Source organism: Felis catus, chromosome D1 (genome assembly GCF_018350175.1).
Source record: "Felis catus isolate Fca126 chromosome D1, F.catus_Fca126_mat1.0, whole genome shotgun sequence".
NCBI lineage: Eukaryota > Metazoa > Chordata > Mammalia > Carnivora > Felidae > Felis > Felis catus.
In genome coordinates this window covers 16288280-16297935 of record NC_058377.1, presented here as the reverse complement: position 1 = coordinate 16297935, position 9656 = coordinate 16288280, and the positions used below count along the sequence as shown (strand labels likewise).

The following is a 9656-nucleotide window of genomic DNA, read 5'->3' as shown; positions in this document are numbered from 1 at the left end:
GAACCATCCCCAGTCAGAATTTGGGACATTGAGACATTTAAAAATTGGGATATATTGCATCAAAATATCGGGTCCCACCCTACTTCAAAAAATCAGAAGTTCTAGGGGCGCCTGGGTGGCTCAGCCGGTTGAGCGTCCGGCTTCAGCTCAGGTCATGATCTCACAGTTCGTGAGTTCAAGCCCCGCATCGGGCTCTGTGCTGACAGCTCGGAGCCTGTAGCCTGCTTTGGATTTTGTGTCTCCCTCTCTCTCTGCTCCTCCCCCGCTCATGCTCTGTCTCTCTCTCTCTCCCCTTCAAAAATAAATAAAAACATCAAAAAAAATTTTTAATCAGAATATCTAGCAAATAAGGAGCCCACATTCCCTTGTGTCAACCACCTTCTGAGGCGGGGAGCTTCTTTATAGAGTAAAGTGCATTTTCTCACCCCAGTTCTCCTAACTCCCCAAGAAGATGCTCTTGTACTGTTTGTTCCCTTGCCCCCACATATTTCTGCACATTTGTGTTACTAGAATTGGAGTTTGTAACCCCTAATGGAGAACAAAGCCTTCAATTTATGTAGCAATGGCCTAGGATGATAGAGTGAGTGGCCCAGGGCACAGGGCCTGTAATGGCATAGTCAGGTCTTCAGTCAGGGTCTCCTGGGACCCGGTTCTGACTTAAAGCATCTCTCGTGGACACTTACAAACACTGCTAATCACATTGCTTACAGGGCCATGAGTTGGGAGCACTGAATTTTGTTGACACTGAGCTGTGGTTGTGAGACTCCTGGCCGGGCAGGGAGATGCCCAGGAGTCTGGGTGCGGCGGGAGCCCCTGACCCTGTTCCCACGGGGAGAGGAAGTCACAGTGGTTGAGGTGAGAACAAGAGGTTGCCCTGGGTGGGCAGAGGCGGGCAGAGGCAGCCACAGGCAGCTGCAGCAGGCTGGTGCCTGGGCCCAGATGCGCCCTTTTCACCCTTTCTGCAAAAATTGCTGCCATGTGCAGAAATAGAGAAACGTGCAGTGTCTGAGAGCCAGTGCCCAGGAGTCGTCCCCCGCCCTCCCGTGTATGCAGGCAGCCCTCGTGACACAGGCCCAGCCCGACCACGCACATCTTTCAGGCAACTCGGGGTTAAAAAGAAAGAGAGAGAGGTGTTTTTGGTCCTCAGATGGCTGTGGTTTGAGCAGGAGTGCAGAGGGAGGGGCCGAGAGGCTCCTTGTCTTGCTCCCGGCCTTGGGGAGCAGGTCGGTCTTGCCTTGGGAGGAGGGCAGGGGGACCCTACAATGCAGGCTGGTGGCCATGCTACAGAGGAGAAAAGCCCCCACCGTGGTCTTCCTGGTCTGTCGTCCTGTCCTCCATATCCTCACTCTGCCAGCTCTCCTTCTCCTCTGGCCTGGACAGAGCTCACCCACAGCGGTCCTCTCTTCGTGCCACTGCCCGCGATCCTGGTGGTGCCCTGTCTGCTGTCTCTGTCCTCTGGGGCCTCTTCTTCCCCAGGGACGGCCCAGCAGAGCAGGACGCAGCCACTGCATGGCCAGTACCTTGGGGCAAGTTTCCTCTGCAGCCTTCATGTGGTCGCTACGCAGCCTGGCCAGGTAGGAAGACGCTGGGAGAGAACTGCGCCAGTGGGGGGGCCACGCTGCTCCCCTGGCTCCCATTGGCACTGCTTTTCTGACAACACAGGCACCCACCCCCTCAGCATCACCATCCGAGACGTGGGGCTAAGTCACTGGCCCTCAAACCAGAGTGAACAATGAGAGACTGAGAGGCTGACAGGGCAGCTCTTTACCTGGGTCCCCCATAAGGGACAGAATAGTGACTCACGATGAAGCTCTTCCCCCCCGAGCTCACAGAGACATTCCTGTGCTCAGTCCAGAAGTCCAATTCCAAAGCTAGGGTCTCGATGTTGTCCCTGGGGCGGAGCCAGGTACCGCCTTAGCCCAGGCACGCCCCCTCAGTCCCGCCCAGGGAGGTCTCAGGGACGAGGGCCTACAGGACAGCAGGGGGCCGGGGTGCCCACCTCAGGAAGGAGGTATCGTTGGTGTGAGCCACGTAGGAGTGCATCATGAGAGTCAGCAGGGGGGACTGGCTCCGCTGCAGGGAGTACACGCGGGCCCCGTTGGGGACATGTCCATAGCTGCCGAGAAGGAGACCTGCTGAGGGGCATCTGCCCAGCGGCCAAGGCCAAGGCCAATCCAGCGCCAAGCCCATCCCCTCTTATAGTCGCACCAGGTCCAGGAAGTTCTGCAGCATGCCCTTCACGGTCTCGGGCATCTCAGAGAGGAGCAGCCCCTCCATCACCCAGTAGGAGTCCCTGGGGAAAGGGGCAGTTCAGGCACCCACCCTCCCGCCCCCACCCCGCCACCCCCTGCCCTGCACACCCAGGCCAGTCAGGGTGCCCTACCCTGCTCAGGACAGCCCGCCGGCCCCGGGCTCCCCCACTCCCGCCCTAAAGCCCCGGCCGCTCACCAGTAGTAGAATTCGACAAAGCGCCCACCAGGCACAACGAAGGGGTGTTCTGAGTAGAGCAGAGAGAACTGCTCTGGGTGGCTGAGGACCTCTGGCTTCACCTGCAGTCAGGAGAGAGGGCACAGGGAGCCCAGGACCCCCACGGTGTGGAGTCCGGAAGAGGCCAGCCGGGGGGGGGGGGGGGGCGCCTGGCAGCTGCGGCTTTGGAGCCAGGGAGCCAGAGCACGAGTTCTGGCTCTGCTGCTGGTCAGCCGGGTACGGCTGAGGTCAAGGCCTGAGCTGCGGGAGCCTGGTCTGCTCGGCCCCACGTGGCGGCCTCTGGAGTCCTGGCTAACCCAGCCCGGCCCTGGCAGGTGCTCACCAAACAATGGCCGTTATCAGGACCGGCCAGGGGGACCACGTCCTCCACCCCCCTGGCCTCGTCTCTGGGGCCACCACCAAGCCAGGCCCAGAGACTCAGGGCCCGCATCCTCTGGCCCAGGCGTGGAGTGTGAAAATGAATGAAAGGAAACCTCATTCACAACCTCCGGGAGGCTGGCAGGTGAAGCCCTCCTGCCCTGACTCTTTGTCAAGTGCAGATCCCAACTAGCAAGTGGATGCTGCCTTCCTCTCCCAGCTGAAGGGGTAGGTTTCTTCCTCCCCAGCAACAGCCCAGCCAATGAGAGGCTGTCACAACTCAGCCAATGAAAAGCCACCGTACTCAGAACGCCCCAGTTTACCGCAAAGGGCTCGTTGTTCGCAGCAGCCTTCCCAACGCCCCCCTTCCTCCACAAGGCAGCGTTCCTGTTCTGCGTTCTGCTGACTTGCCCACGGTTTTCCTGTGCTTTACTCAGCCCAGATGGCCGTTCTCGGCTATTCCTAAACGAACCCCTTTTTGCTGGTGAAGTAACTGGCAGTGTTCTTTGTAAGGAGAAAGGAAACCCCAAACTGCTGTCCCAATGAGACAGGCGTACATGAACGTGGCCTCGGGAGAGCAACTGTAGGACCAGAGTAGAGATGGCTGCCTCCTTCAGGTACTTTCTCCGTTCATGGCCTCCTGGTTCTGTCCCAGTGAGTGTGGTTTCAGTGGGAGAGCGGTGGGCTGTCAGTTATTTTGAGGGGCGTCGTGGAACAGAGCTGGGTTTGCTCCTGTGGGGCTGGGTGGGGAAGGGTCCTGGAGCACCACTCTGTGCCAGCAGGTGCCAGGGCCCCGGGGGCCGGCTGGGAGGACAGATGCTGTGCAGCCTCGGGCAAACCTCTGCCCTCTCTGAGCCTCAGACAAAGGAGAGAAAGTACATAACAGACAGTGCTGACCACAGGCCACAATCAGCAGTGGCAAATATTCCTGAGCCGAGGCCTAGCTGATTAGCTCAGGGAAGGTAGAGCCCAGCTGGGGAGTGAGCAATTAGAGGTATAAGAAGCAGGTCTGCGTGAGTTTACCTGGGAGGAGGCTGGTAAGGGCTTCAGGGAGGCGATGAGGAGTTAGAAGTAAACTTTCCCCTTCTATCGCCTCCCCCCCCATCAATTTCTTTCTAGAAAACTGCAGTAGAATACAAGGGTATGCACCTTCTATCTAAACTAGTTCCACCCAAGAATATGCCTCCAAAGCTATGAATTACTGAAATTTGCAGAAATAGCACTGGGCTGTTTTGAAAGCCATCCTATGAGATGAGGAAAAAGATACCTGGTTTGACTATGAGCTTGAACATGGAAAGACTTTGGACTTTTATCCATTCAGCCACACTTCTTTTTGAGACAGCTGCTTTTCTGTCCCAGGAGTCGTGGGCAAGGCTCTGAAATATCTGGAGGTGGGGGGGGGGGCAGGGGCAGCAGGGCGGGCTGGTATACTGGGGGCAGAACCACCTGCTGTCTCCCTAACTCTGAGCTAGTGACCTCCACTCCCTCCTGCTCCACCCCTGTGCCTGAGCCTGCAGGTCCCACCGGAGCCACCAGGGGGCGGCAGTGAACCAAAAAGAGAAAGTCCAGGAAGGGGACCATCTGGCCTTAGGAGGGCCCGGCCCCTTGGCTCCTCATCCAGTCCCCACCCACAGTCCGAGAAATGTCTGGAACCTTCTAGGACAGCCAGATCTTGACCTACCAGTACGGGATCCCGACCTCTCTCCAGAAGACAGGCCAGCAGTGGGACTTCCCCAATGCCTGGGCCCCCTTGCAGGACCTGGTCATCAGAGGTAGGGAGGCAGCAGTGGGGCACATCCCAGGGCCTGCCCCCCTTGCATCTAGAGGGTCAGCCCCCTGGTACTGGGGAGGCGTGAACAGAGGATGTGAGGGCTTTCTCTGGCTCTTCTGTTCTCATGGCTTCCCCCTCAGCAGACATTTGTGTCTGCCCCCACCTGTCCAGGGAACCAGCCCTCCTTTCTCTCTCCAAACCCAGGCCCTAGGGAAAGAGCACGTTGGCTTTTCACGTGGTTTCAAGATGGAGGTCTTGAGGCTCGGGCCTCTTTCCCTCCTTGAGGAGAGTAAGGTTCAGGCCTATGCTCCCTCTGGGTTGGGGACTCAGGTGGCTCAGGGTCCTGCCTGGAGCAGGGTGGGGTCTAGGTCTGGCCAAGTGTCCTTCACCTCGGTCCCAGGCAGTGGCTTTCCAGCTGGCTCAGAATTGGATCCGAACCAACTTTGAGGTCTACTCCAGAAAGTCAGCCATGTATGAGAAGGTGAGCTGCTCCTGAGCCCTGACCCTCCTGGGCCTCCTCCCCATGGGGAGATGGGGGAATTGCCAGGCTTTGCAAAGCCCGGGGACAGTGGTGACACCTAGTGGCCATTCTTGGGCACTGCAGGCCAGGGCAGCTTCTCCCAAAGGGGCTCCCGTTTCTGGCTTTCCCTAGAGGGCTGAGGTGAGGGGGCGCGGGGGTGGGGTGGGTAGTGCCTGACCTTAGAGCCTGTCCTTTTGTTCCCAGTATGACATCAGCAACGGTGGTCAGCCAGGTGGTGGAGGGAGTATGAAGTTCAGGTGAGTGGGCCCACATCCCATAGGAACTACAGGGCTCTGCTCTCCCCACAACTGGCCATGACCTCCGCTGTCTGGGCCTGTTTCCTCCTGTGGATGCGGGTCCACAGGGAGGAGCCTGCCTGGAGCTCCTTTGTCCTCCTGGGGTTAGGCAGTTCTAGAGCCCCTGGGTGGAGATCTCACACCCCCTAAAATAGGGCTTGAGGGCCTTCCCCAGAGATCCTGCCCTACTAGCCATTCCTCTCTCCAGAGGGCTTTGGCTGGACCAGTGGAGTGGTCCTGATGCTCCTGGACCGCTATGGCGACCGACTGGCTACGGCAATGAACCAGAGAAACCGGGCCCCCATCTTCCTGGACCTCACATAATTAGCAGGGAGAGTGCTGATCGAAGCACAACTAGAAGTAAAATGAAGTGAGGGGCTGCTAGAGGCCAGCGGAGGGCACAGCAGTGCAGAGGGATGCAGAGGGAAGGTGTCTGTGAGGAGGAGAGGTTTGAACAGAATCATAGATGGAACCGTCTCTGTGCAGATCTGGAAGACTATCCAGGCACAGAAATGGCAGTGTGAAGGCTCTGAGGTCACGTTCAAGGGTCAGGAAGAAGGCTGGGGCAGGGGTGGGAACAGAGGAGGACCAGGGCTTGGGCGCCAGTGGTAGGACCAGAAAGGTGAGAAGTGTTTCAGTCTGGGATGTATTTTGAGGGTGGAGCCAATGATCGTGGAATATAAAGGGAAGGGGGTTACCTGGGATGATGCAGAGATTTTTGTTCTGAGCAATTGTAATTGCTCTACCCTCCCAGCCAATCCTTGGCCACAGTGCAGTGGGGTCAAGGTAGCGACCTAGAAGTCATGGGATGGGTCCTTATCCCCCTGGAACATCAATAAGGAGGTAATCTTGTTTTGTGGCGACACCTAGCTCTCCTATCCTCATACCCCCTCCCATAACCCACACAACCTGGCTTCACAAACACATATATTCCAAATGCTGTATTGTTCCGTGGAGATGCTTACGAATACTGAAAATCACCCAGCCCCAGGGTCCCAGCTGCCATGGGCCCCAAGTGCTGTAAAGGAGGGCCCAGAGGTGGGATCAGAACAAACATCAAACACTGTTTTCCTGAACTGTCCATTCCAAAGGAGTCCGAATTTGAATGTGTTAGTCTAGATCATTTTATGCCCCTGGGAACTTTGGAAAACAATACAGGCGTAGTGACACTTCTTTTATCAGCTCTGTGTGCTCAGGGAAAGAGAGGAAGAGAGGCCTGCTAAGACCACTGTCATCCCAGGGTGAGTGTGTGTGTAAAAGTTGAATTGAAGGGAGTAATAGTTCTGTTAATAGCCGGAGCCTTCAGTGCCCCTTTAATGGATAGAACACTAGACAGAAATCAATAAGGAAATAGGAGACCAAAACTGTAAAATAGCTAGACCTAAGATATATAGAACTCTGTACCCAACAATAGTAGAAAACATATTCTTCTCAAATGTACACAGAACATTCTCCAGGATAAGATCATATGTTAGGCCACAAAACAAGTCTCAGAAATTTTTATTTTATTTAAAAAATGTTTTTAATGTTTAGGGGGTGCCTGGGTGGCTCAGTCGGTTGAGCGTCCAACTTCAGCTCAGGTCATGATCTCACAGTTGGTGAGTTTCAAGCCCTGCATTGGGCTCTGTGTTGACAGCTTGGAGCCTGGAGCCTGCTTCGGATTCTGTGTCTCCCTGTCTCTCTGCCCCTCCCATGCTCATGCTCTGTCTCTCAATAATAAATAAACGTTTATTTTTGAGAGAGAGAGACAGAGCGTGAGCTGAGAAGGGGCAGAGAGAGGGGGAGACACAGAATCCGAAGTAGACTCCTGGCTCTGAGCTGTCAGCACAGAGCCTGATGCAGTGATCAAACTCAGGAACTGTGAGATCACGACCTGAGCTGAAATCAAGAGGGGGATACTTAACCAGCTGAGCCGCCCAAGTGCCCCTGACTATATTTGAAATGAGAGTTTCCTATATTCATTTCATACCCTTACTATTGTGAGTCGATGTCATCTCTTCAGTTGAAGGCCTTAATAGAAAAACACGGACCTCCCCAAAAGAAGAGGGAATTCTGCCTAGAGACTGCCTTTAGACTTCTCTGGGCCTCCAGCCTGAGGATCTAACTTGCAGCTTTTGGACTTGCCAGCCTCCATAGTCACGTAAGCAAATTTTTTATTTTATTTTATTTTTTTAATATAAGCATATTTAAAAAAAATTTTAACATTCATTTTTAAGAGAGAGACAGAGCATGAGTGGGGGGCGGGGTGCAGAGAGAGAGGGAGGCACAGAATCCGAAGCAGGCTCCAAGCTCCAAGCTGTCAGCCCAGAGCTCTCAGCACAGAGCCCGACGTGGGGCTCGAACTCATGGACTGTGAGATCATGACCTGAGCTGAAGTTGGATACTTAACTGACTGAGCCACCCAGGTGCCCCGTAAGCAAATTTTTAAAGATAAGTCTCTCTCTCTCTCTCTGTCTCTCTGTCTCTCTGTCTCTCTCTCTCTCTCTCTCTCTCTCTCTCTCTCACACACACACACACACACACACACACACACACACACACACACTCTATTGTTTGTTTCTCTGGACAATCCTAATACAGTCCAAGACCAATGTCTTCCTTGGCTGACTCTACCACACATCGAAAGAATTAACACCAACCCTTCTCAAGATTTTCCAAAATGGAAGAGGAGGAAACATTCCTAACTCCTCCTAGAGACCAGCAATGCCTAATGCGTATACCGTGTAAGGATATCACATGAAAAGAAAATTACAGTCCAATATCTTTTATGCATGTGATGGAACATCCTCAACAATCACCTCTGCTATTCAACGTTGTACCAGAAGTTCTAGCAGAACAACAGAACAAGAACAAGAAAAAAAAAGCATGCAAATTGGAAAGGAAGAGCATATCTATTCCCAGATGACATGATTCTGTATATAGAAAATCCCAAGGATCCACAGGAAGGCTGCTGGGTCTAATAAACAGATTCAGCAAAGCTGCAGACGCAAATCACCAGTCAAGAAAATCAGTTGTGTCTCCACACATCTGCCAAGAACAACCTGAAAAGGAAATTTGAGAAGCAATCCCATGTGCAAAAACAGCTAAAAAATAAAATACCTAGGAATAAATTCCATTTACATTAAGTGTCTGGAATAGGTAAATTTATAGACACAGAAAGTTGAATAGTGGCTTCCAGGGGCCATGGGAAGAGAGGACTTACTGCCTGATGGTTATAGAATGTATCTTTGGGATGATAATTTTTTTAATGTTTTATTTATTTTTGAGAGAGAGAGACAGAGTGCGAGCAGGGGAGGAGCAGAGAGAGAGGGAGACACAGAATCCAAAGCAGGCTCCAGGCTCCAAGCTGTCAGCACAGAGCGTGACGTGGGGCTTGAACCCGCGAACCCCGAGATCATGACCTGGGCTGAAGTCGGACGCTTAACTAACCAAGCCAGCCAGGCACCCCTCTTTGGGATGATAAAAAAAATAGTTTTGAAAATAAAGAGTGGCAATAGTTTTGAAATATTGTGAATGTAATATAAATTGAATGATACACTTTAAAATGGCTGAAATGGCAGATTTTATGTGATATCTGTTTTAACCACAAGAAAAACACTTATAAAAAGGAAGGAAGGAAGCATGTAGCATCTGGAGGCAGGATGGAAGGGGGCACGCGCTACCAGGGCAGTGGAGAGGGACAGGGCCCTTTTGTCGTGTGACAGATACTGTTCTCAGGCATCACAACTGACCTCCTGGACAGTGAGGCTGAGTCCTAAAGGGAGGGTCACACAGTCACTAATCTCAAATGGTGACAGGTTTCCAGAGTATATCTTCCCATGTGCCCTTCCCCCCCACCCCCACCCCAATGTCATTTCAGACCCAAGCCATCGATCCACACGTGGGACGGAACCTTGAGCCATTCTGTTTGAGATGTTAAAGGAAAAGGTAACTCTCTGCCGTGGTGATCTTGGAGCCACCAGAGCGATTGGCATCTGGGTCACAGATGTGGGACCAACTTGTGCCCCCGACACCGGGGCACCCCAGTCACCCACCACCACCCCACCACATGAGGGAAGGGCTTAGCAGGTGGCACCCGCTGAGACTAAGAAACGAAGAGGAAAAGTCCACAGTGGGGAGCAGGGGTCGGCTTCTGCAAGCTGAGCCGGGACAGCAAGGCCACGCAGACCTGAGATACAGCGCCCAGGGTGGCCACGCCTCACTTGTGGACTTTGGCAGCCCGGGT

General features: G+C 53.7%; 2 long non-coding RNA genes across 4 annotated transcripts; one reads left to right on the top strand and one right to left on the bottom strand.

Moving 5' to 3' along the window:
• Positions 1 to 264: 264 nt before the first annotated feature.
• On the bottom strand, positions 265 to 5777 carry LOC111556522. 2 transcript variants are annotated; one of them, XR_002735986.2, is made up of 4 exons: positions 4526 to 5777; positions 2449 to 4229; positions 2000 to 2293; positions 265 to 1891 (listed from the first exon to the last, which is right to left on the bottom strand). It is a non-coding gene; the product is annotated as an uncharacterized LOC111556522 (long non-coding RNA). The 2 variants fall into 2 exon arrangements; XR_006586008.1 differs by having other exon boundaries at positions 265 to 2293.
• Positions 2934 to 9656, top strand: LOC109491821. Of its 2 annotated transcripts, XR_006586007.1 has the most exons (8): positions 2934 to 3072; positions 3358 to 3461; positions 3964 to 4235; positions 4505 to 4616; positions 5016 to 5096; positions 5340 to 5392; positions 7434 to 7571; positions 9291 to 9656. It is a non-coding gene; the product is annotated as an uncharacterized LOC109491821 (long non-coding RNA). The 2 variants fall into 2 exon arrangements; XR_002735985.2 differs by lacking the exons at positions 2934 to 3072; positions 3964 to 4235 and having other exon boundaries at positions 3362 to 3461.